Raw genomic sequence first — 25,541 nt, forward strand, 5'->3', positions numbered from 1 at the left:
TTACTAACCCTTTCTCAGCAGACACCGCTCTTTTATGCCTGTCTGACGAGGTCGTTGATCACGCAAGTGCTCCGCCTTTCTGATTTTCCGCACCGGTAATTTATTGCCGGACAAAAAATTTCAGCTACAAAAAGAAAGCGCAGCAAGGCGAAACGTGTTTCAAAACTCCCGCTCGAATCACAACGCTCCGGCTGTCGTCTGCAAGCGCGCGCACGTGATGCGAACACACAATCACGTGATGCGACCCCACGTGACTAACCGCGTGGAAGGGGGCGAAAGGACGGAACGTGTGAGCGAGAGTAAGCAACGAGGGGGGCAGGGGAGTTATGCGAGCTTTGGGGCGGAGAATACGCAGCAGCTTGTCTGCTTGCTCGCTGACGAGTGAAAAAAGTTTTGGAAGCTTGCTCCTCGTCGGAAATTAACTTCACGGTAGTCGCCGTTGTGTTTGTGTACGAGCTCGGAGCCCGTTTTCCGGAGGTAAAATCGTGACGTCTGCTACTGAGCTGTGTGTGATGTGATATCTGGCAAGCAGACGCCGACAGGTGGTGGAATTTAGCGCTCAACGGCGAGTTGTGTCTGTGTGGTGGTGGTGGTGATGTTGCACGTAGCGGATGTATCCACCGTGTGCGTGAATCCGACTAGCACGGATTGGGAGTGCGTTTCAGGATCCGCAACATGATGGGAATACATTGCGGCGGATGCTTGTTCTACAGTCGTCTCGTGCTTTCTCTCCTTGAAACCGCCGTCAAGGATCTGTGGCGAGGTGCCGTGCTGCCTTTGGGGTGACTGCTGAGGGATTACGTGTAAGTTAAAAACTTTCCTGTTTTTTAATTTTTTTTCTCTCAAAATCATATATTTTATGTATTTATTTATTTTCCGTCGAAGTTGTTGCGCATCGCTTGCTTCTACGTTGCACGTAGTTTGGATGAAGTTTCCAATTTCGCCTGTTATTTCCACATTCGGTGTCGTCTGCTTGGAATGTCACGGACACCCGTTCTATGAGATCACCTCGTCTCCGTTGCAGATGTAAACGATTAAAAGTACTCAACTGCGCACACTGCAGGCGGTAAAACGAATCACATGACGCTTCATAACAGTGATAAGAGATGTTTATTCTCACAAGCAGATCTGCAGAAAACAAAATTGCAGTTACAGTTATGCAGCACGTGGTAGAGAAGAAATAAAAACTGTTCTGCAGTTCGATGACACACCGCTGACTGTTAGTTGGGTACTCCGTAATAGCCTTGAGATCGCAGAGCTGGTACGAGAGTGTGAAAAAATAAAATAAAAACTGTGCATGCGTGTATAAAGTTTCACAAAGCAGATGTACAGCGAAAGCGGTTTAGTCTGCGTCGTCGGCTGTCCGGTTCTGCTGCCGTTACGCAGTTTGAAGAAAGTGATAAGGACGGCGTTGTTGTTTTTGAAGGAGGTACTTTCTTTTGAGGGCGAAGTGGGAAAGGGAAGTGGATGCGATTCAATTTGATGGGGGTCAAGTGCTGCCTGTTGTTTTTCTTGCGGGCTTGTTTCTCCTGGACGGTTTCCGAGTCCGTGTAATGGACAGGTGTTTAGCGGGTGGTTGCGTTTTTGAAGCTTCTCTCGTTGGGACGTGTGTCGCGCTTCGCACAGGCCTGAGGCGTCCCGTTCATTCTCGCAAGGCGTGCATCGGCCGGTTTCTTTTGCCAGCTGATTTGGGGGGCTGTAAGCCTCGGCATACCAATATTATCGATATCCTGTTTCGTGATGAGTTGAAGTCCGGTATGATGTTGATTCTGTTCCGGGGTGCTTCTGACACCACGAGCACAGGAAGTCTTCTCTGAAAGCTTTCAGTTGGCCTGTGCCCTGTTGCACATTCCCTTTCTCTCTTTGTTCTTTTTTTTTTTTACATCGTTTCCTTATTTGAATTGAGGGAAAACCGATTTGAGCACATGTATGAAACTCAACGCATAGGTAACAAACGTTTAAAACAATCGGTTTGACCAGAAGACATTCAGCCCGAGACGTTTTCGTGCCGCGCGCACATACAGCAATTCAGCTGCTCTCAAGTCTTATCTTGTGTGCAATAATACGGACAATTACGGACATTCATGTTCTCTCTCACGTGCACATTAATGTGAAGCAGCAGGGAATTATGGTATATTTTCCGTTTTCCGGTCCATATTATTCTACAACGCTGTTCGATATACAAGTCTTTCTTCGATTCAAAACTTGGTGCGGCTACTGAGCATCGTTCTAACAGGGTGTCCGTCAAAATTACCGTATTTTCACGCGTATTAGCCGCGGCTTATGCGCGATTTTTTTTTCTCGCGGACGCTCTGCGGCTTATCCGCGGGTGCGGCTTATCTGATGACTATTTTTCCCTGGTATTTTGCCCATACCCCGGATTACACGAAAGGGCCGACAGTGCCTCAAGTTTTTCGGAACAGGACCGCCCTCCCAGTGCACGAACAATACCGAACAGGGGCGGGCTTTAACAAAAGGGGTGACAGTGATTCATGTCTCCTGGAACACCACTAACCCGTCAATCCACGAAAAACACGCAACAAGGGCACAATCCGATATTAGTAGAACACTAGAACTGACCCCATTTGTTATACGTCATGCCAAACACCGGAATGTGGACCACAGGGTTTATGGCCTTCCCTACGGTCTCCTTTGCTGGCAGACCCACAGGAAGGGTTCAATACACCTGACATCGGGATAAAACGTGGTCAGATAAGCGTTAGTTCTCATTTGACGAGAGCAGCAGCATTCGTGGACACGGGCACGATAGTTAGAGGTGAGGCATGGCTCCGATGCGGAGGCACAGCTACGACACTAAAAGTCGTCAACTTCGAGGACCAGTACAGGAACAGGGCAGCTAGCAGGGAGTGCGACGTCGACGAGTGTTGAGAGTCTCTATTGATTTTGTATGTGCATCTCTGGTTTAGCGCACAAAGCAGTCGCGTCGTATTACCCGCGGCTTATCTGCGACTGCGGCTTATCTGCAGAAACATTTTCAAAATGTATCTAAAAACGAGTCCTGCGGCTTATCTGCGGTGCGGCTAATACGCGTGAAAATACGGTAATTACACGTCGTTCGGGAGCTTCACACTCTAACTCGCCCTTCGCGTGCCGTTTATTTTAACCCCCCTTGCACGCCGGTTGCTGAACTCCCCGGAGATATGTTAGGGTTCCAATTCAGGCAGGCAAACCCGTAATGGATTCGGGACTGTCTTACGCCAAGCGCGGATTAATATAGTTTGCAGTTCCAGGATGTTCGGTAACTGCGTTTCGCCGTCGTATTACGCCTAGCAACTTCTTGTCGCACGACTTTTGGGCCTAATCTCATTCCGGGCGGTCGCCACGAATTCTTATCTGGTGGCTCTATCGCAGCGCGCTTTTGCAAAGACCTTGTTGGCTGCACGGCTTGCCGCGGGGCTGTTGAAAGAAAAGATACGGAGCTTTTTGTCTTATCTCTTGGCTTTCTTTATGTCGGGTACTCTGAACCCCAGGCGACAGGCAAGAATTTGACATCCACTATGATATCGGTTTCTTCTTTTCTGTATGTCTATGGAATCTTTTCAGCCGTTGCCGTGACAGTTAAGATTTTTTTTTAAATTTCATGTTGGCACCGCGAAGCGACTGTGGCTATGAGCGGCGTATAGATGTGGACAGATGGAGAGAGGACAGCAGGGAGCAGAGGGAAACAGGGGGATGGTATGCGTCCTGGGCCGACTTCAAGGGGAGGAACTGTGCCGACATTTGTCCGGAAAGTCTTCGCGAAAACCCAGAGAAAACCTCTTACAGCACAGCCGGTGGTAGGATTCGAATCTCATCACCTCCCAGTCTTCGGCAATACCTCGGCTAGAGCTTGTCGTTGTCGGCCTCACAGAGGTGGGCAACGTCGCGACTAAAACGCTGGGGGAATATGCGTCCTAGGCCGACTTCTGAGGGAACTGTGTCTACATATGTGTGACAACGTCCGAGCAAAACCCTGGAAACACCCAGGACAGCACCGGGATTCGAACCCGAGTACCTCCCAGTTACAGTAGTCTACGTTAAAGATACAAAAGAAAAAAAGAAAAGAAAATAAGCTGGTCGAATCAGAGATGAGCAACGTGATATCAAACATTTCGAAGAAATAGTGCAATTGGCATATCTTGTTTTTTTTTTAATTATTTATTTCCGGAGAAAAAAAAAAGGAAGTACGGAGAAGAAAGACGGAAGTTTTGCGGTCCATTATCGTGTACATTTTCCGACCGAACCCTGCAATGGCGTGGTGTGATAGTAGAGTTATTATTAGGGACGCCATTGAAATATTAGGGAGTCGTCACTGACGCATGCCGAGGACCCAGTCCGTCCGTGTGTCGGCTGTTGTGCGCGCACGGTGTTTCACGTGGTGACCCAAACTCACCGCACAAAATGAACTCTATGTCTGCTACCGTGTGGAAGAAGACTGCAAGCTCGCCTCGACATAAAATAAACACAAGCGAGTAAAAACCAGGACTAGTGTACCTAAAAGGGGAAAAAGTGAGAGGACGTGGTCGCCTCTTTCCCCTTTTGGGTCCCGGTTTTTACTAGTGTGTTTTGTGTACCTGGCAGACCCTTTTTATCGTTTCGAAGTAAACACAAAGAAATGAACAAAGAAACGTTTCGAAATAAACAAAGTTGTTGCTGCACGCTCATGGCGCTCACTGTTTGGATTTTAGCGGTAGAGAGACGAATTTCTAAAAAAAAAAAGCTGCGTGTCGAACCGAAAAATTTACGGGTTCGGTACAGTTCCGTAGCGCAGAAATAACGGTTCGAACCTGTTTATTCGGGTTCCTAACGGGAAAGTGCGCTGCCGAGAAATCTGTGCCAACATTATGTGGTAACACGCTGAAGTGTAAGGAACCGCACGTAAGCTTTCCGACGAACACATTAGGTTCACAGTGTTTTGACATCAAACATTTAGTTATGTAAGATATTTGCCTAACGAGTTGCGCGCACGTGCGTTGTTGAACGCAAGCAGAAGAAGCAAGGAAACGTTATATATAAATCTATGTAGATAGATATAACGTTATATCTAGATCTGTGACACGTCGTTAATATAGCCAATGTGATTACGAAAGATCTTGAATTATGCGAGCAACCGCATGCCTAAGGGTTGGTTTGATTTTAAGAAAAATAAATAAATAAAATGGAGATTTCGGCTTCACTAATGTGAGGCCCGCAACTCCACATCACTTGCACCCGTTACCTTCGTGGAAAACTCCTGGAATAATGATGCCAGTGAAGGTGAGCAGGATGATGGCGATGCTGATGATGATGATTAGTGATGATGATGACCAAAGGGATTACGAGCATCGTGTACGGTATTCGCGTGTAGATGGAATTTTGAAGAACATTTGCAGCATATGAGTAGGGCCTTACTTTTTAGGGTTAAACCCGTATCCGCCCGATATTTACCCCCCGAACGAAATCTGTAAAATTCGGGTTTAACCCGAATGTACCCGAAAACATCCGGGTCGCGTGGCACACTCATAAGCGTGCATTAAAATAAAGTTTGATAGCATTGCTAAACATTAGTTCCATGTTAAGACAAATTTTTATTAAACAAAAAAAATCACCCGAATACACCCGAATTCCTGACGACAGAATATGCCGTAACGGGATTTAACCCGAATACACCCGAATTTGCAAATAAAAAATATCACCCGATATTTACCCCCCCCCCCCCGAATTTGGCCAAAAATAAAACCCGAAAAAGTCAGGCCCTATATGAGCAAGTTCTAGCCCTCGACCACGGCGTCCTTCACACCTTTCTTAGCATCCTTCTCCAGGGAAAGGTAACGGAATATTTTTCGTTTCCGTTACCACTTCCGTTACTGGCCCTTACTTGTTTCTGGTTCAGTTTCGGTTACCACCATTGTGGCTTTTGTTTCCGTTACGTTTCGGTTTTCGGTGCCCCCCCCCCCCCGCGCATTTTGTTTTCCTTGTTTCTTTTCTTTCCTTTTTTTCAAGCTTTGAGATAGTGACAAAACCTAATCCCTCTACGTTCCGAAGTCGGGTGTTGTTTCCAATGCAGCCCCCAATAGACGGATTATCTCCGATGAATAGAAGGATTAGCCATTGTGTAGGGTACACCACTAGAGGGCGCTACGAGCGACGCCTCACCACTAGGGGCCGCTGCTGTCGCATTCCGCGGATGACGTCATTGCTCCTTCGGGGAGCATGGTGAGAGATAGCGGGAGGCATTGGATGGCGATGCGAAATAGAGCGCCCCCTTGTGCAAGGCTGTGGTGGCGCTGCGGGCGACATGACAGACGCTCTCGGTGGCGGCTCTCCACGGCGGTGTCATGGTCTCGTGACCGCTATACGCGGCGTCGGCGGCAAAAGGGTTTTGGGTCCAGCGTTGTGTACGAGTCTTTGAGCGAGTTTATATTAATCTCACTCCGTTTATTGTTCAACTGATGGTTGTTGTTTGAGAGCTCAATTGCTATGCTGTGAGATTGGGGTGTACGGCACGCATACGGCATACGACAATATAAATAAATAAATATAAACAAAAGGACGTGCACGATAAATTACGCCACATTATTATGGCTTCCCGTGTTGCTACACTTTGCATTATAAAGGCGCTTTCGCTAACCAGTCCGTTCACAAACAGCCGTGTGCATCCCTTGGTGTATTTATTAGACTTGGATACTTTCCTTTTAATTGCCTAATAACGCTTTTGTGACTCGAGCGCGTATATTAGAAGGCTCCAGACTCGCGCAATATTATTTTGGTGATGGCGCATATGTTCAGACAAGAGCGGAGGAAAGTTGTTCCCCCCCATTTGCTTTATGTATTTATTCACTTCAGTATGTCATTCTCACATACTAGTTTAAATTTAATTAGCGATTAGTAATACTGCAGTATATGCAATTTAGCACACTACAGTGCTGTAAGATATATTGTACAAGCGCCTTGGCTGCAGAATCACTGGGTGGATATCTGTAAAATTTTAGTGCCTTCTTTTCTGTGGTGGTCACTGTCACTAATAGGGATTCAGTTAAGTGTTGTGGCAATTCCAATGTAAACAGTCATCTGCTATATTGGAAAGTGAGTGATTATGGTCAAACAAGTCAATTAACATGATACCTTCTACAATACCATCTGTGATTCCTAAATGTCAGTATACAACAAGTCAGTATATGACAAGGTATGAAGAAATGTTAACGTAGTGCATGCTATTCAAAGCAAGTTCTTCCACATCCCCCCCCCCCCCATCTACAAACACCCAGAAAACAAAAACAAAAAAACTGGTCTTGGGTTTGCCTCTGGAAACATAATTTAACTACACAAATGCAGATATGTGCAGCCAAACACATTTGCCATAAGGAAAGCATGAAGATTATTGCAGTTGCAACGGTCATGTCAGTAGGTCATGTACATCTTGGTATTTTCGAAATTTCCCAAACATTTCCATGTCTTTTATATTCAACATACTGGACATCTAGTGTGCAACACTTGATATCGAATCAAAATCTGAGCCAGTATTGGGTCATGAACACACCGGTGTAACATGAGCAACAAAAAGGCAGACCACATGTCAACAAGTTGCAAACCGTTGTTTCATCTTGCACATTTGTCATGCTCATCTAGGTATTTTTGAAATTTCTCAAACATTTCCATATCTTTTATATTCAACGTGCTGGACATCTAGTGTGCAACACCTGATATCGAATCAAAATCTGAGCCAGTATTGGGTCATGAACACACCGGTGTAACATGAGCAACAAAAAGGCAGACCACATGTCAACAAGTTGTAAACCGTTGTTTCATCTTGCACATTTGTCATGCTCATCTAGGTATTTTTGAAATTTCTCAAACATTTCCATATCTTTTATATTCAACGTGCTGGACATCTAGTGTGCAACACCTGATATCGAATCAAAATCTGAGCCAGTATTGGGTCATGAACACACCGGTGTAACATGAGCAACAAAAAGGCAGACCACATGTCAACAAGTTGCAAACCGTTGTTTCATCTTGCACATTTGTCATGCTCATCTAGGTATTTTTGAAATTTCTCAAACATTTCCATATCTTTTATATTCAACGTGCTGGACATCTAGTGTGCAACACCTGATATCGAATCAAAATCTGAGCCAGTATTGGGTCATGAACACACCGGTGTAACATGAGCAACAAAAAGGCAGACCACATGTCAACAAGTTGCAAACCGTTGTTTCATCTTGCACATTTGTCATGCTCATCTAGGTATTTTTAAAATTTCTCAAACATTTCCATATCTTTTATATTCAATGTGCTGGACAGCTAGTGTGCAACACCTGATATCGAATCAAAATCTGAGCCAGTATGGGGTCATGAACACACCGGTGTATCCTGAGCAACAATAAGGTAGACGGCATGTCAACAAGTTGCAAACCGATGTTCCATGTTGCACATTTGTCATGCTCATCTAGGTATTTTTAAAATTTCTCAAACATTTCCGTATCTTTTATACCTAGATGAGCATGACAAATGTGCAACATGGAACAGCGGTTTGCAACTTGTTGACATGCCGTCTACCTTATTGTTGCTCAGGATACACCGGTGTGTTCATGACCCCATACTGGCTCAGATTTTGATTCGATATCAGGTGTTGCACACTAGATGTCCAGCACGTTGAATATAAAAGATATGGAAATGTTTGAGAAATTTCAAAAATACCTAGATGAGCATGACAAATGTGCAAGATGAAACAACGGTTTGCAACTTGTTGACATGTGGTCTGCCTTTTTGTTGCTCATGTTACACCGGTGTGTTCATGACCCAATACTGGCTCAGATTTTGATTCGATATCAGGTGTTGCACACTAGATGTCCAGCACGTTGAATATAAAAGATATGGAAATGTTTGAGAAATTTCAAAAATACCTAGATGAGCATGACAAATGTGCAAGATGAAACAACGGTTTGCAACTTGTTGACATGTGGTCTGCCTTTTTGTTGCTCATGTTACACCGGTGTGTTCATGACCCAATACTGGCTCAGATTTTGATTCGATATCAGGTGTTGCACACTAGATGTCCAGTATGTTGAATATAAAAGACATGGAAATGTTTGGGAAATTTCGAAAATACCAAGATGTACATGACCTACTGACATGACCGTTGCAACTGCAATAATCTTCATGCTTTCCTTATGGCAAATGTGTTTGGCTGCACATATCTGCATTTGTGTAGTTAAATTATGTTTCCAGAGGCAAACCCAAGACCAGTTTTTTTGTTTTTGTTTTCTGGGTGTTTGTAGATGGGGGGGGGGATGTGGAAGAACTTGCTTTGAATAGCATGCACTACGTTAACATTTCTTCATACCTTGTCATATACTGACTTGTTGTATACTGACATTTAGGAATCACAGATGGTATTGTAGAAGGTATCATGTTAATTGACTTGTTTGACCATAATCACTCACTTTCCAATATAGCAGATGACTGTTTACATTGGAATTGCCACAACACTTAACTGAATCCCTATCAGTGACAGTGACCACCACAGAAAAGAAGGCACTAAAATTTTACAGATATCCACCCAGTGATTCTGCAGCCAAGGCGCTTGTACAATATATCTTACAGCACTGTAGTGTGCTAAATTGCATATACTGCAGTATTACTAATCGCTAATTAAATTTAAACTAGTATGTGAGAATGACATACTGAAGTGAATAAATACATAAAGCAAATGGGGGGGAACAACTTTCCTCCGCTCTTGTCTGAACATATGCGCCATCACCAAAATAATATTGCGCGAGTCTGGAGCCTTCTAATATACGCGCTCGAGTCACAAAAGCGTTATTAGGCAATTAAAAGGAAAGTATCCAAGTCTAATAAATACACCAAGGGATGCACACGGCTGTTTGTGAACGGACTGGTTAGCGAAAGCGCCTTTATAATGCAAAGTGTAGCAACACGGGAAGCCATAATAATGTGGCGTAATTTATCGTGCACGTCCTTTTGTTTATATTTATTTATTTATATTGTCGTATGCCGTATGCGTGCCGTACACCCCAATCTCACAGCATAGCAATTGAGCTCTCAAACAACAACCATCAGTTGAACAATAAACGGAGTGAGATTAATATAAACTCGCTCAAAGACTCGTACACAACGCTGGACCCAAAACCCTTTTGCCGCCGACGCCGCGTATCGCGGTCACGAGACCATGACACCGCCGTGGAGAGCCGCCACCGAGAGCGTCTGTCATGTCGCCCGCAGCGCCACCACAGCCTTGCACAAGGGGGCGCTCTATTTCGCATCGCCATCCAATGCCTCCCGCTATCTCTCACCATGCTCCCCGAAGGAGCAATGCCTCCCGCTATCTCTCACCATGCTCCCCGAAGGAGCAATGACGTCATCCGCGGAATGCGACAGCAGCGGCCCCTAGTGGTGAGGCGTCGCTCGTAGCGCCCTCTAGTGGTGTACCCTACACAATGGCTAATCCTTCTATTCATCGGAGATAATCCGTCTATTGGGGGCTGCATTGGAAACAACACCCCCGAAGTCTATTTTGACGACTCCAGGGATACATGCACACAACAGACAACGTTTATTCAAAATATACATATACGTTATTTCTGTGAACAGTTAATGTGAACATGGTTTTTCAGGAGTGTTACTGGCGCTTGCAACTTACCAGTCACCATAAGCGTATAAGAACTATGCTTCTTCTATTTACTGTATACTACTTCCTTATATGCTCCAGTTTGATAGTTCATTTTAGTTTTAGTTCAGTTAATTTTAGTTTTCTTCATTGAGGTTTACTTCATAAATTTATACATGATACGGTAAAGAATTGCAATAATTCGGGTCCTGCGGTAGCCGAATTATTACCGTAATTTACTGTCGTTTCTGTTTCTGTTTCGGGTATTCTAAGTGTGCGATAGCCGTTTCTGTTTGTTTTACCGTTACCTGTTATGTTTCGGGTATAATTCCGTTTCTGTTACCGTTTCTGTTACCTTTACCTGTCCTTCTCCAAACCGTTGAAAAAAAAAACAACAAAAAAAAAACGCTGAGCCGCTTGCCGGACGAGTTTGGAACAGTACTTTCCATTATTTTCGGTTCAGTTCTAAGATGACAAAAAAAAAAAAAGTTCCGATCGTGTTCAGAAAAAAATAGCGGTTCCGTTCCGGTTTTCGGTTCTGTTCCGTATCGACACCCCGTCCCGCGCACCGCCTCGTTTGCGTCCGTCGCACGCCCCGTTTACTGGTACGCTAAAATTGCGCGCACAATTGGAATTACACCTGGTGCTTTATTTCTTTTTCTGTATGGACCGTTTTTTGGGTGTGCTCAGTACCATATGAACCGAGGCGAGGTCTAAAAATTTGGGAAAGTGAACGGAAGACAAGCTATACAACTGGGATATGCGTGCAGAAAGTGCTCATATTTCAAAATAATTCGGCGTATTTGTGTGTCGAGACAACTGTGGTCATCCACCATCAGCGGTGATCGATCTGTTGATTCATTGGTTGGGGGAAACGAAGCAGGGCTAGAGTCACTTCGCTTCAGAGTATCGACACTGATTTCCAAGAGCGAGCATGCGCCATTTTGTTTCCGCCCCACGGTTGCCACGCGCACACGCACTTCAGAGCTCTGGCGCATTTCTGTGACACTTTAGCGCACGATGCCATCTGTCCTGCGCGGATGAAATCTTCCTTTCTCTTGCAAGTATCTCATCAGGGTTGACAGCCTTGCGCTCACCTTGACATCCTCGGGACGCTCTGGTGAACAATGCATGCATTATCGCATAAAAGTAATACAGGCTTCTCTACTCTATTCTACTCTAGCCCACAGCGAGAAATATGTTTAGCCGTCTTTTGCTCTTCAGCTGGGGATGGTGCCGGTGTGGTGCGGACACAAGATGGCGCTCATGTTCTCCCTTGGACATCAGTGTCGATACTCTGAAGCGAAGCTTATTTAGTGACTCCAAGCAGTGCATGCCTTCTCTTCGTTTTTAGGGCGAGGGTAGTACTATATTTGAAGCACGACGTGATGGGCAGTACCGCGCTTTTCCAATCCTACAGTTGGCAATACGAAGGAAATATGCACACGGATATATATATATATTTTAAATTCGGCGTTAGCGCCACGATTCACCTGTGGCTATGAGCGGTGTACAGATGTGGACAGGTGGAAAGAGGACTGCAGGAAGGAGATGGGGACACGGAGGTTAATATGCGTCCTGGGCAGACTTCAGGGGGACCTGTGCGGACATTCGTCGGGAAAGTCTACCGGAAAACTCAGGGAGAACCTCACTCAGCAAAGCAGGTGGTAAGATTCGAACCGACCACCTCCCAGTTTTTTTTTCTTCTTCTTCTTTTCTTTACCGCTGTTGGAAATATTTTGCCGGACAGGTTCGGAAGGTAGTGTGTTCATATCACGCTGCAAAAAAAAAAAAAAAAATATATATATATATATATATATATATGTGTGTTCGATGTGCGATTAATAGTTTGGGCCATTTTCACACTCGCGTCGTATCCTGGCGACTGTCCAACGAAACACGTTTGGCGCGCGCCAAAGCACAGCCGGCGCCACCTTTGCGCCATCTACTGAATATGTAGGGAACCCTCTTAGGCGCGGTCACGGTCACAGGGCATGCGCAGAAGCGTTGTGAAAGAAGTCCATTGACTGACATCTTGCCGCTCACAAGCATGGGACACCAGCGACATGGCCGAGCGGGCGAAGGCGTCCCGCTCATTGGCGGTAGCCGAGGTCGTGTTGAAGACTTTGAGGTGGTGGGTTCGAATCTTACCACCTGCTGTGTTGTCCGAGGTTTTCCCCGGGTTTTCCCGAAGACTTTCCAGACGAAATTCGGCACAGTTTCCCCTCAAGTCGGCTCAGGACGCATACGAATCCCCCCCCCTTGACCCCACTCCTTCCTGCTGTCCTCTCTCCATCTGTCCACATCTGTACGCCGCTCATAGCCGCAGTTGCTTCGCGGCGCTAACACGAAAAAAAAACAAGAAAAAAAAACAAGCATGGGACACGTACGTGTCACGTTAGAAATCGCCTAGCGAAAGGAGTCATTTTGCCTGACAGCAACGGTCCCACATCCACCCTTTCCCAACAGCAGTCGTGTGGTATTGGCATTGCGCAGCTGTCCCGTCTGTCAGTCGCGAAGCGAACCTGCTCGGTCGAGCTTCTCATTCGCAGTATTGAGGCGAAGGACAAAGCGACCCTTAATCCTCGGGGAATCTTTATGAAATGCTCGTAAAGCCGGGGTGGTAGATTACGATTTTATGGTCGATTCCTATCGGCCGCGTTTGCGTGCAAATATGAGCTGCAGTGTTCGTTCGCCTTGCCCTACAGAAAGTGAAGGATTGATTGATGAGGTCCACTCTTAGAGGAGCGCACCGGCTCGTCGCTGAACAGCTCGTGTTCTGTAGTGTGGAACCGGACCACGACCAACTATAGTCGTGTTTAACTTGAAATGCTACAACCAGTGATGGCCACTAACTACTCCTACAGTAGTTTAACTATAACTACTAACTACTTTGTGATTGAGTAGTTTAACTAGTAGTTGAACTACTTTTCAGGGGAGTAGTTAAAACTACTTTTTTTAACTACTGCAATGTAGTTTAACTACATCTATAACTACTTAACGTTGTCCACCAACACCAATCCCTTGTAGCGTTCTTGGACACCTAAATATGAATCACAAGCAATAATAAACTTTGGCTCAAGTCATTGCTACGATCGTCAAATACAAAGCTTGCGGCGAGATTCTTTCTGTGCCTACGCGATAAACTAAGTTGCAGAATTATTTCACAGCAAATGAGGCTTCACTAGACAAGCATTAAAAGCGAAGATTTAGTACACATGCACGACACAATTGCCCTGCACCTCCGTTCTCATCAAATAAGTAGCTCAAGGTAAAAGTCGGAAGCACAATCGTGGCTTAAAGCTTGCGGCACAATCGGAAGTAGTTGGCGCCTTCAGTAACCTAACTACTGTAGTTAAGTACTTAAAATAGTAGTTTAACTAGTAGTTGCCACTACATTTCTGCAAGTAGTTGATAACTACTTTTTAACTACAATCAGGTAGTTTAACTAGTAGTTTAACTACATGTAGTTAACTACTGGCCATCACTGGCTACAACGGACTAAATCTCGCGTCTTCAGAATCCTTCCAAAGTTATGTTACTGAAATGCAACAGCGTGCGATGCGTAAAACTCACTATTGTCCCACCTATTAAGATCGCGATGCGCATGATGATTGTACCAACTAATTATCCTGTAATCGTAATATCATTTTAAAGTAATTTACATGTCTTAGCTGCTGTATTTTTTTTTTCTCTGTATTCTACGTCTGTGACAGGGGGTGCTGGCCTCGTTTCTATAAAAATATCGTTACACTACTATCATTAGCTATGGCCTTCGTCGCTTTTGCGCAAAAAACAAACAAACAATCAATCAATCAAAACTATCATTGGCACTTTTCCTTTTCTTCAGTACTGCCTCGCTTCCTACGCGGGCACATGCTTGCCGTATTATTCTTCTTTCGCAACGTGTCACAATGTTTGCTCGTTAAACGTAATAAAGCAACTTCATAATCTGTTCGCGTGCCCTATAATTGTATTAACGACGAAGCGTTGCAGCTGCCTTTCGAGGCATCATAACGTTAACGAACTCTGGAACCCCCCACAACAATACTTTCAAGCATGATTCGCCGTGGGGCGGAAACTCTCATCGGGATCCTGTTAGGTCAGAAACTCATTTCTAGACACTTTCGTGCTTGAAATGATTGATCGTTAGCTGTGCAGAGGTGTGACATTTGCGAAGCGGCTGAAAATTATCAGTAACGGCTTCTTTGACATTTTACGCTAATTGACTCTCTCGCTAATTGAAACGCTGACATGACCCAGATTGCATCTGACGGTACATTTGATAAACAATCGCACCAGAAACCGCTTCACTAATGAAACAATCCCCTGACGTGTTCCCTTCCGTCTGTCTCTCTCTCTTCCCAACATTGTTGTTCTTGCTGCGCAGCAACTTCTTTTCTATGCTAGATGATCTTTTCCCAGAATGCATTGTAGTTCTTGTAGTTGTTTCGCGTAGACTGCATCAGGAACTTTGCGGTTTCAACCAACTCCTCGAAGAGAGGTGCTGAGAGGTAATTGTATGCATTGTATGAACGAATGATTGATTGATTGATTGGCGCCATGAATCGAACCTGTGTCTTCTTATCTGCGGTCGGATATGCTAACCGCTACACCACACCAGCACGCCTTTCCCTTGAGCTAGAGTGCCTCAAGTTCGATTCCTGGCGTTCACCTCACCGTACCTCAGTACCTATTTTCCCTGAGTTGGTTGAATTCGTTAATTTCTGGGCGTTTCAGGCTTAATTGTCTCTGTCGTTCCTATTTGTGGTTAACCTAGGCCGATTCTCGTTGCTTACTTCGCAGTTTGTTAAGAATTTTTTAAATTTTTGTATTATAAATCGAAGATCCAATCCACGAAATATACGTGGTTCCCACTGGTTCTTGAAAGCGTTAAACGCCCTGTAATTTGAAAATGCCCTGGAAATTAACGATAAAAGATGAAAGTCACTGAATAGGTTAGCAAGCTAGTCAGCAAGTTAGCAAGCTAGTCCTACAGCTTGCTAACCTTTTCAGTGACTTTCATCTTTCATCGTTAATTTCTTAGGCAAATTGAGGCCTTGTATGTATTTGTCCCTTCTATGTTGTTCCAGCCTCAGAACATCAGTTCTTTCATGCCCTGGAAAACCCCCCAAAATTTTCAGTCCTTGAAAACACTTGATCCTGCATGTTTTTCTTGCTTTCATGGAGCTGCTAGCTCAAGTTTCGCTTATCCGGAGTCATAACTGTAATTCCGAAACCACAGAAGTCAGAACTCATTGCAATAGGAATCTGCATCAAGAAATTAAAGGCAGTCTCCGTTATATTAATAAAATTACTTTTCTGACATATTATCTTCAACATTCAGTATTCGCAGGTCACATTTGTGAACGGATCACTCTATTGTGCAGTCCACCTGTATTCTCTCATGTAGCTTATATAAATATTCTTGTGAAATATTGAAGCCCTGGTCATAAACTGTGTTTTACGGCTGATTTGGCTACGATTAATGCCAGCATGTTTTTTTTTTAACGTCCTGCAACGGGCACGTACTTTGACGTATTCAGCGCCAAGCTAGTAAAAACGACACCTCTCACGGCTCTTTATACAGTAATCTAACGAAGCAAAACACTCCCGTATAGTAGTCTGTTACAGCTCGCAAGCAGGTTGTTATCGCTTAACTCACCTGGTTACACCGTACGATACTCGCACAAGGTTGCTTATGCGTGTTTTGAATGCAGTTAAAGTTGACTCACACGTTTCGCTCAGCTCGAGCGTCGGCAGATTTTGAGATAACGGAGCGCTGCGTGGGCTTGCAAAACTTTGCAGAGTTGTTTCGAGTGCTGTTTACGCATATAGGTGTACGGAGGACGTGCTGTGTTTGTCTGCAGGTGTGGCAGAAAGGTGCATTGTATGGGGGGGGGGGGAGCCACTTGCTTTAGAAATGGTCTGCTAGACGTAGATATCGACAGAACGGCAAGGGCGCAGTCTAGCTCGTATGTAGTTGAACGACGGGAACCTGGAGAAAGAGACAGATGAGAATCTGTTTGTGTCTGTCCTGTGCTGCCCGTGTCTTCCGGTTCCATGTCGTTCATCAAAGACGTAGATATATCATATGTACGAGGAATGATAGAGCGGTAGTAATATTCATTAGATACACACTATAGGTGGGAAGAATCCAGAATTTTTCGAATTCAAATCCAAGGAAGCTGCTGCAGATCAACGAATCCTTTCTTTGTAATGAGTTTTTAAAAAAGAAAACACCTCTACTGAAGAGCGTTTTGAAGCAGACTTTTCATATCTTTGTTTAATGGAAAAACTAATTGCATAATAGTTTACTTTCAGGAGGAAACATACCCATAGACTTCTTCTTAAACGTATTTTATATAACGTGTTGTTCGCCGACTACAGGAAATGCATAAACTATCGAGTCTGAATTCTTGCCATAAAAATAAGAAAGAATCAAAAGCGAAACCAAATTACTTTTAAATTTGTAATGTCGGAGCTTTATGCTGTGATTTTGGCACGCCCCCGGAGCCCGCCGGCCAATCAGGCTTTCGACGGACTCCGGAGGCGCCAATTTTAAAAATACACAAACAGACGTGGTTGGTGGATTCGAAAGATTCGATTCGCCGTATTGGGCGCTGGGATTCGGATCTCGAATCCCTGCCTATGTAGGATTTGAGGATGGGCGGACTCGGTTGGCCCATCCCTAATTACATACAGCGTGTTTCGACTAATGTATTCAAGTATTCTATTGAAATCTGCTTGTTCGAAAATCATGGAGTCAACGGTATTTCTCTTTGGCGAAATTTTCCCGCTACTTACGTGTAGAGCAGTCCACGGGCTCGGGCTCGACCATTATGTGGTGGGCGGGGCTGTCCATTGCCGGGCCTGGCTCGTGTTCGAGTCTGTGTACCCCTCTCTGTTAGTTAACCACGGTCAACTTTTACGGCCCGCTACACTAGGCCGCGCGCCGGGTAGCCAATAAATATCTCGGGCCGGGCCCGTGCCCGGTAGAAGCCGTCGCAGGCTGGTCCCGGGCGGATCAATCAAAAGAAGCACTTGCCGGACCTGGGCCTATAGGAATGCGGCTCGTGCAGTGCTGTACTTACGTGCACTTTGATCGATTTTCTATCGCAAGAAATTGAAGTTTCTGAACTTAACTACGAAACAGGCCACGTTAACGTAACGTTCCTTTCCTTTTTTTTTTTTTTTTTTTTGCCAGAAACATCTAACGCCTCTCGAATTTACCCCCGATTACGAAATACGTTCCCTACTACAATGATAACCAGAGCGTCGGATCGAAACGTTTTTCGGTTTGGTTCAGTTTCGGTTCTGGTTCAGGCCAGCAGGACCCCCCTTTCATCCCTTCTCCGAGCAACGTGCCGCCAATCTAGGCAGGTAGTCCCCTCGAGTCCCCACTCTCACCCCCCACCACACACCAACCCGAACCGAACAGGTATTTCAAACCGGTTACGGAAGTTTTTATATCGGCTCGCTTCCGGTTCAGCTCCAAGATGGCGCTACTAATTACGGTTCAGTTCCAGCTAAACATTACGGTTAATTCCGGGTTTCGGCTCGGCTCAGCTCTGATGGTAAACAGCTGAGAAAAAATAAAAAGAAAAAGAAACCTAAAACCGGCTAAAGAAGGACGTGGACCCGCCCCTTCAGTTTTTTTTTTTTTTTTTTTTTTTACGCTTCTGCTGATAAAAACAGCCAGGTCACAAGCCAGCTATCTGAAGCAAGAGTGAGAAAGCCAACAGAAGGGGAAGGTCCGTTCCCCCCTTTCGGCGCTTGTTCCGTTGGGTTGACGGAAAATTCAAGTCTGCCTACAATTTACGCGTCTTTAACACGCAGTTTTCGAATTTTTCGCCATCCATTACCGTTGTAGAAGTGAATGCGCTTCGTAATGGATTAGGGGGAAACCCCCATGCACTTTCTGTTCTCGGCAAAAACAATAAAAAAGTAACGTTCCTTTTAGGCGGATTTCGGAGTTCAACGCGGAAAATTCAAATTCTTTCGACAGTCAATTGATCAAAGTGGTCGCAAGTCGTGGCACAAAAGCTCGCCGGAGATAAACAACCCGTCTACTGCGTAAATTTCGGTCAAGTAGATTTCTTGATATAATTTACACGTGCGGTGAAAGACCCTGTATGCTAGGCTTCAGCAGTCGATCAGTATAATCTTGAAGTAACACTGGGATTATTATTTCCGGGTACTGAATTACTGGATACAGTGGGAATTACATGTAAAGCTTTTTTGTGTGCTTGCTTGTTTACGCAACATAGTAGCGACTGAAGCACACAGCAATCACGCCTCACTGCACCCTCTTGCATACTTTATGAGGTGCCTTTTTTTTGGGCGAGCGGTATAATAGGTACGAGGGGCGTTCACGTCATACCGGGACTTTTCATTTTTGGCAAAAGTAAAATCAACTTAGAGGCGAGGAATTAGTTTTATTTTTCAACGTAATCTCCAGCTGCACTAATGCACCTGTCCCAGCGTTTCACGAGAGCTTGCATGCCAGCAGCGTAGAAATCCTTACCGACGCGTAGCAGCCATGATCGGACCACATTCTTGACCTCGTCGTCGCAGCTGAAGTGGAAGCCCCCAAGGAACGCCTTCAGTGGACCGAAGAGATAGAAATGGCTGGGGGCGAGGTCTGGACTGTAAGGGGGATGTGGCAGCAACTCCCAGCCAAGTTCCTGTAAGGTGCCTGTCGTGAGATGTGCGGTATGCTGGCGCGCATTGTCCTGTAGGAGGAGGACTCCCTTGGTGATGAGGCCCGGCTTTTCGAAACTGCAGGTCTTCATGAATGGTTGTGTTCAACGTTCCCACAGAAAGGTCCGTCTTTCGAGCCAGTTCGAGACATGTTATCCGTCGGTTCTTGAGGATCAGGCGCGAGGATCAAGTTGGATGTTCTCAGGAACTTTGACACTGGGCTCTCAGCCCTCTGAAAATGACGAAAAAGAAGTAGCGCGAGCCATTTGTACACTCAGGAGACAGAAAGTCCCGGTTTGACTTGAACACCCCTCGTAGATAGAGGTACACTTAACAACAACATCACATGACAGAGTAATGGGACACAACGGGACCTATGCGGCTGGGGTCGACCTTTGGAGGAAGAGCGTCACAAACTGCCGTGGAACTTGATCCTGCCGCCTGTCAGCGTTTTTTTTTTTTTTACGTGGAAACATATTTCACAATATAATAGTGTGCTATTGCTGAAGCATTGCGAAAAACCTGTTTATATTTCTTCACTAATGAATGGTTTGGTTTCTTCGGCGGTTATAAGCCAGGCGAGAGGGCTTGTCTGTAGCATTAAGTTAGCACCTGTTTTTCGCGCACACTGCTAAATAACCAGCGCGGCGCGCGAAAGGTTAATCGCCCTCGCGGGATTCAGTGTATTGGAACAACATGGACCTCACAACAACAGGTACAGTTCGCCTCAGCTGGTTTTCCATCGCGCCTTTTTAACCGCCTTTGAATTTTTCTTCTTCTTTTTTTTGTTTTTTGTATTGTCCGTGACACCAATACTTTGCAGAATGGATTACGTTCGCAAAATTTGTTTTTAATATTCCTCGAATAATATTTGCAGTATTGTGCGGTATATGCTGCACCTCGATATCCCCGGTTGCGAAATCCCCCGATCTCGAAATTCACGTTTTCGACACAAGGAAAATCAAGGAGAATGCTTGATTGCTTCGTAACATGATATGCCGCGTTTAAAAAACACGACATCGCTATTTAACCACTCAAATTCACGGGTTTGCCGTGTCCGTCCAGGTTGTTTTAGCGAACGAAAGCCGTATTTTAATGGCGCGGTTAGGCTTAGCAGGGCGGACACGACGGAACAGCACACTGGTTAGTTTATTTTTAGTTAAGTCCAAGTTCGGTGTTTGCATTTCTATGTCCAGGTTAGTCAAAGTTCGCTGTTGGCAGATTCCCGCGCGCGACTGTGCATTTTATAGTCAGATAAGATTCATTCAGTGTAGTTTATTTTGCAACGGGGATTTCGATCGCTTTATTTCGAGGTACACCCCCAGCGCGCACAACAACCTAGCGAGCTAGCATTGTATAGCGGGAAATGCGGCAACTGTCGCGAAAAATATTTTTGTTTCTTTTGTGTGTGTGTGTGTGTGTGCGATTCACTCCCGCTTTGTGTTGTTAGCTTTGCGATATAAATCATATAATCTATCGAGTAGACTTGTATATTAATGTATGTGCAAAGTTTGGTGTATTTTATTTATTTATTCGTTTGCTCCTAAACAGCTGAAAGCAAACACAGTGGTGCAAACGCTAAAAACTGACAAAAAGGAAATAGAAGGACCAACGACGACGTACTAAATTATTACAAACGATATAACAGTGTTTTGAAACCCCAGAAACTCGTGGTGTAAATTTCGATGTCCTTCACCGGAGCAAGCCTCGTTAAGCAAATACTGAATCCGTAGAATTGGCGGGTTCGAGTGTTTATGTGAAACACTCACTTCAAACACACGTGCATGTCTTAACCGTCTAGGTGGTACATTAATGCAAATAGCACGCGTTAAACATTCAGCATCGATAATACTATGCACACACTTATAAAGAAATATTACATCACGTTTTCTACGTCTAGCATCCAGTGATTGCATTTGTCAGCGTTTGATAATTCTTTCATATCCGTAATAAAAACGTACGTGCGTTGGATACTTGGGTGCCCCGTTTAAAAAAAGTTCCTTTATCCGATTGCACGACAGTCGTTGAACACCTGTGACATCAAGAACTGTTACCCAATACCGCTACCGCTGTTAATGATAAATGGTGTTTTTATTACCGAGTACTCGGAACTCGTTGTGTATAATGCTTCAGGTGGTGGCGGTGGGGCTAATGAAACAGCTCGCCCTTGTTCATCCTCACAGAGGTGGGCATGACTAACACTCTGGGGCAATAGGAAGGGAGTTGCCTCAGGACCGAGGCAACTCCCTTCCTACATCTCTACCGGTTCGCTGGATTTCTACCCATCTACTCTGGGGCAATGTGCGTCCTGGGCCAACTTCTAAGGGAACTGTGCTTATGTAGATTCTAGTCGACTGGTTGGTGGGAGAATTCGTATCATACGCGGATGTCGTGCCTTCGCGGATAACTTCACAGGTGCCAGCCTTGCCGCAGTTTGTCTGAGTGGGAAGCGGCCAGACAGAACAGCATGTGCCGGATCTCAACCGGAGTCATCCCCCAGCCCCATTACGGAATACGATCATGTAAGACATTACGTCGGCGAGGAATCTGGGGGCTTAATCGCTTCATCGTCATTACGGTCGTTGCAAGCTAACGAGTGGCGGGAAATTCAAAAGGGCGGGCGGGAAATTTTAAAAAGTGGGCACGTGATAAAACATGTGCACGGCGCACTTCGCGCGATACGTGAAGGCCGTGGTACACGTCACGCGCAATGTGTCACGTGCCCACCTTTTTGAATTTCCCGCTAGCTTGTAACGACCGTAACGACGACGAAGCGATTAAGCACCCTGGAAAGGAATAATGCCCACAGAGTTTAAAAATAACGATGTGCTCGCATGTTTTAGAACCACGCTGTGCTACAGTGTCACGCGCGCTATTTATAGACTCAGCCTTGGCATTCTGGGCATGCTGGAAGGTCTCACGGCAGCTGCGTGACAAATGGCACGGGAAATAACTTCGTAATACGACGTCTGAAAGTGAGCTCAGTTGCTGCTTCATTCGACCCGTGTGTCGTATATTAAATCGCGGTTCACAGAATTAAATCCACAGGCGCGACGGAATTTTTTTAAAATCGCGAAATTCATTGTGGCCGTGATCTTGATTTTATTCGTGCAGTGGCCGAAGTTGAAAGGTAAAGAGAGAACTATATTGCCATTGGAACTGCCATCAGGTAACGGAGAAACTGCTGAGAAGACTAGCCGTTGGCAGACACAGGACATAAATAAAGTCAATCAATCAATCAAACGAAGCACAGCATGGACTGCGAGCCAACATTCTAGGATTCGTTACTTCAAGTGGTAGTCGGACGTTGCGGAAACGTCCCAAGGACATCCTAAAGTGCGGCGAAGGCTTCGGTACCTGTTCAGGGATTGTTAGGAAGGTATGGACCGCCCGATTTGCACTTTTCTTTCCTTTCCTTCTTTCTTTCTTTTTTTTTCTCCAGTTAACATTCCACGGAGCCTGTTGAATGTGACGCACCTCACACAGTCCGTGCTTCTCGTGTAGTGCTTTGGAGAACATGTCCGTATAGAGAACAAGTATAGCGTCTCTTACATTTCAACGCTCAGTAGTAGAAGATTAGAAAATTCAGCGAACTGGTAAGGAAATAAGTAGGTAAGTGCCTCAGGACGAAAGCCACAGATATTTTGAACACACAGACTGTTCTTCCTCCGGGAAGAAGCACAGTCCCCCAGAAGAATAACAATCTCTGTTCGAAATATCGGTGCCTGTCGTCCTGAGGCATCTCCCTTCATAGGCTCAGTAGTGGCGTGCTTTTTTTTTCTCTCTCTCTCTGTTTGCAACAGGAACAACAATGAACTTTAAACAACTTTCTGAATTCTGCTAAAGGCTCCCGTGGGAAGTGTAATCTACTGCAGAAAACCTTATATCCGAATAAACCACTGACGCTTCAGTGTTTTCTTTTCATGATTTCATTCCCCACATCACCACTAGCAATGGGGTAGAGTATCGCCCCTGGTGTCGAAACCAGGGATCGGAACCGGTATTTTTTTCGGTTCGGGTTCGGGTTCAGCCATATTGGTTCGGTTCGGGTTTAGCTCCGCTGAACCGAAATTATCAGCTTGAACCGGTTCGGTTCGGTTCGGGTTCGGCTCAGGGAGAACCCCACCCCCACCCTCGCACATACACAGACAAAAAAAATCTGTCAGCGGTTGGGGCATTTACAGGGATTGGAACAGTTACTTTTTTCGGCATCGGTTTAACCGGTCCACGGGCAGTAATTTTGCTATATGCAAGCAAGCTTACGCTCACAGCACACGATTGTAAGAGAAAGGTGTGAGATAACCGTTCAGGTGAGCAAAAAAAAAGGTCGGTCAGTAGGGCAATTAATTCACCTCTGAACCGATTCCCGAACCGGTAACCGTATCAATTTTTTTCGGTTCAGTTCCGGTTCGGCTCAGGAGAAGCAAAAAAATCGTTTGGGTTCGGTTCGGGTTCGTCAGAAAATAACGTTTTTTTCCTGTTTTCGGTTCAGTTTCGGTTCCGATCCCTGATCGAAACTCCCTATTCATCATCTCACAATAAAGTTGTTGTTGTCCTTTTATTATTATTATTATCATCATCATCATCATCATCATCATCTGTACCAATCCGAATTACATTTTACCCTTGCCATTCTTCCATTGCTCACTGCAAGACCGGCGAGAGCATTCGTCGCAACCTTGCGCGCATTCCGTCTCGAAACGTTATCGAGTAGTTTGCTGCCGACATTTGTGAGGCATCTGAGGGAAACCCAGCCGGGAATCACATTTCACGGTGTCACTTTTGGCATTGTTGGCCGCTTCCATTATCGGTAGGACGCATGCGCTGTAAGCAGAGGACGCGAGTCAGCGTCTCCCGAAGCCGCAGCGCAATCACTCTCTTCGCTTCCATGTCTGCTGCTAAATATAAGTCGTTATCATTAATTGCCGCGCGGCGAGCAGCCCTGAGAGGAAGGATGTTTGCTGCCAAGCAAAAGATATATTGGAAACCAGGGAAAAGAGTGCTCGCTCTTAAGGAAACTTGTTAGACGAGGCGTCGGGCATGTTGTGGAAAAAGTTGGACGAGGAAGTTTGCATACACGTAGATATGCTCTGAACGATTCGGATGAGAACCGCGAGCCAGTTTTTAGTGTTGAGCCGACTGTATACATTACGTGCGAGTGAAATTGCGAGCATCCATGTTTCAACGTAATCTCCCCCCGATGTTTATGCACTGGTCGGAAAGGGTGCGCTACAAAGCGCGAAAAAATAAACGAAATTTAAATATGGCTGCTTCTTTGGGCACTGTGCCAAACGCGTTTCAATGCGGTCGCCATCGTTGGTGGCACATTTTTGGCACACTCTATCTATTCTAACTCTATTAAATCTTCCGTGATAGCTTTCTAATGCTACGTGAAATCGCTTCTCTCTCTCTGTTTGTATGTGTGTCTGTTGTTACTGTGGTGGTTACGCAACTTCGACGTACCTGAAGCACAGTCTGATGATCACGTGGTGTCACGTGATCTTGTGAAGCTACGGACGGACATACACGGTGGCTTGTCCCACAAAGCTATCGCTTTAAAAGTCTTTCGTGCCTGCGCGCAACCGGCCACGCGCAACATTATTCACTTCACCGTCGTCTTAAAATGTTGTGCCAACAAAATGCTCTTTGAAAGATCAAAAACAAGCGAAAGTTTGAAGCTCGGGTTAGGTCAGGCTAAAGTCGGGGGAATAAGCAAGGTATGGGAGACATTAAGTTCGGAGACCGTAGATGGTTGTGACAGAAGCAGTGTGAGGGTGTGCTCTGTCGTGCTGAAGAGGAACATCTTTCGTTAAAGGGACACTGCATGAAGCGAGAAAATTTCTCCTCGTGGAATAAAAGATTCAAAAACATCGCTAAAGCAGTGCTAAAAACACATAAGGACGACACCGGATGGGCGTGCTGCGATAAAAGATTCAATTCAATGAAGTCAAGTTCATTTATTTTCACAGAGATGCTGCTACCTTGACACAAACACGAAAAGAACGGGACCCACGCGCTGCGTGAGCAAAAGGTCGCAGGACGCGACTTGACGCGAGGACTCGCCTCCCGTGTAGGGCATGCAGAAGCGTAATTACCATTAATCTTCATAGACACTTCAATTTTCATTCGCATTTAGTCACTCATTTCATTTCGTTAGCATTAGTTTCATTCAGCAAACCAATAGATCTCTACCCGATAAATGTCATCATGACGTTGGTAGACAGACTGA

At 45.3% G+C, this 25,541-nt stretch overlaps 1 protein-coding gene across 1 annotated transcript in view; it reads left to right on the forward strand.

Moving 5' to 3' along the window:
• The first annotated feature begins 295 nt into the window (after positions 1-295).
• The window catches only part of LOC135391868 (receptor-type guanylate cyclase Gyc76C-like), a 246,525-nt gene continuing 221,279 nt past the window's right edge, over positions 296-25,541 (forward strand). Inside the window, exon 1 of the mRNA XM_064622380.1 lies at positions 296-803. The gene's annotated coding sequence lies outside the window, so the exon portion shown is untranslated. The remainder of the gene's footprint in view (positions 804-25,541) is intronic.

Source organism: Ornithodoros turicata, chromosome 4 (assembly GCF_037126465.1).
Source record: "Ornithodoros turicata isolate Travis chromosome 4, ASM3712646v1, whole genome shotgun sequence".
Lineage (NCBI taxonomy): Eukaryota > Metazoa > Arthropoda > Arachnida > Ixodida > Argasidae > Ornithodoros > Ornithodoros turicata.